We start from the raw sequence: 2,231 nt of genomic DNA, 5'->3' as shown, positions 1-2,231 counted from the left end.
GCGGGCACTTGGGGCAGGAGGGCTGAGAGGGGCGGGGTCCTAAGCAGCAGGACTGGGCGGACTCGCAAAGCGTAGGGTCTTGGGAATGAAGGAGCAGCGGAGGGACCTGGCCTCAAGTCAAGGAGCGCCAGGGCGGTTGGGAAGGGGACGCCTCCAGAGCTAGGGTTAAGAGGGGCGGGACCTCAGGACCCGCTGGGAAGGGGGTAGTCGAAGAAGTGCTGGATAGGGGCGTGGCCTAATGGCGTGCGGCAAGAGAAGGGCGGGGTCTCAGAGGTCTAGTCCGAGTGGCGTTCAGAGGCTCTGACCGCATCCCTGCATCCCTGCAAGCTTCTGGCTGCAGATAGCCCCTCACAGGAAATTCCCTTCTTCGCAGTGGTAGTTGTTTCCAATGCCACAGCAAGGGTCCACAGCAAAGAGTCGGTTGAAGAAAAGTTGAGGGTAGGACAGGCGAATTGCGGAGGAACTTTCTTGTGGGGTTTAAGGGTGGCACGGCCGCCCATCCAGGCTTGTGCTTCTCACCTGCCTGCGTCAACTTCCTGTTCAGCCCTTGGAAGATTGGGCCATGGAAGAAAATTTTTTCTTCCCTCGCTGGCCTCCCATGCTGATATCATATTTACTTCTTATAGCCCCTGTATTTACACACACACACACACACATACACACACACCTTTGTTGTTTTTTTATTTGGACTCTTGAGAGAGAGTCTTGGTCTGTAACTAGGCTGTTCTGGAACTCATCCTGCACAAGCCTCAAAATAGTGATAATCCTTGTGGGCTGCTTTTATAGAACTGACCAACTGCCCCACTTTATCTTTCCGGATGTTTAATTTTACTGTCCTTAAAAGGTCATATGTGAGTCATCATTTAAAATTAAATATTACATTCCTATGCAAATTTGAGAACAAACATCTCCTTTACTAGGAAAAGAGGCTAATACGAAAACAAAATAAGGAGCTGGCAAGATAGTTCAGCCAGTGAGGGCTCTTGGAGCCCATCCTGAAGCCCAGCATGTTTCAAGAAGTAAAACAACTCCTCATATTGTACTCTGACCACCAGGCAGGGTCTCAAAGATTCCTAAAGGAGGCAAGTTTCAGGAATTTAAACTGGACCTGGTGCCTATGCTTGTGATTCTCGCAACTCAGAAGGCTGCATGTTCAAGACCAACGTGGTCAGTTAGTAACATCCTGTATCAGCGAGAGATGAGCTATAACTCTACGGTAGAATACTTGCCTAGCATGAGAGGCCCTGGGTTCAATCCATATCACTACAAAAAAATAGTAAGGGAGGGTCAGACATTCGGAGACGACCCAACTGGCTTGATGAAAAAGCTACCTTCCACTGAACACATTTCAAATTCATAAGACAGTAAGTAAAATTAGGGAAACTGAAAAAGAGGAAGAAAAACTAAGAAAGGAAGTAATTTACAGCAACCACAGAAATGTAGTTCCAGATTGCCAAAAGAAAAATCTCAAATATATCAAAGATTGTAAAATGAACTAAAACCAGGGGCAGACTTATTTCTATAACTCCAGTGCTAGGATGAGACTGGAGGATGGAGGGCAAGCAGAACCCTTGGACTCACTGGACAGCAATTCTAGCAGAAATGTTGAGCTCCAAATTCACTGAGACCCTATTACAAAAACTAGGAAGGTGAAAGACTGAAGAAGATGCCTGTATTGGTTATGTTTTTTGTTTTGTTTTGTTTTGTTTTTGGCAACTTCATGCAAGCTAGAGTCATCTAAAAGGGAACTTCAATTTAAAATATCCCATCAAATTAGCCTGTAGCCAAGCCTAGGGGACATTTTCTTGGTTGATTGATAATTGATATGGAAGGACCCACTCCACTGTGAAAAGTGACATTCCTGAGCAGGTGGTCCCAGGGAATATAAGAAAGCAAACTGAATAAGCCAGGATGAATAAGCCAATAAGGATGAATTCTCCATTACCTCTACAACAGTTCTGGCCTTCAGGTTCCTATTTTGAGTTCTTGTGCTGTCTTCCCTTGATGATGGATTTAGAGGTGAAATAAACCTTAAACTGGTTCTGGATGGTATTTTATCATAGTAATACAAAGCAGACTAAGACAATGCCTAACATTGGGCTTCCACCCAAATATAATTGGCTTTTTTTTCTTCTCCTTCTTCTTCTTCTTCCCCTTCTTCCCCTTCTTCTTCTTCTTCTTCTTCTTCTTCTTCTTCTTCTTCTTCTTCTTCTTCTTCTTCTTCTTCTTCT

Source organism: Mastomys coucha, unplaced genomic scaffold (genome assembly GCF_008632895.1).
Source record: "Mastomys coucha isolate ucsf_1 unplaced genomic scaffold, UCSF_Mcou_1 pScaffold23, whole genome shotgun sequence".
NCBI lineage: Eukaryota > Metazoa > Chordata > Mammalia > Rodentia > Muridae > Mastomys > Mastomys coucha.
The sequence above is the reverse complement of the archived record's forward strand: the minus strand, read 5'-3'. Positions refer to the sequence as shown.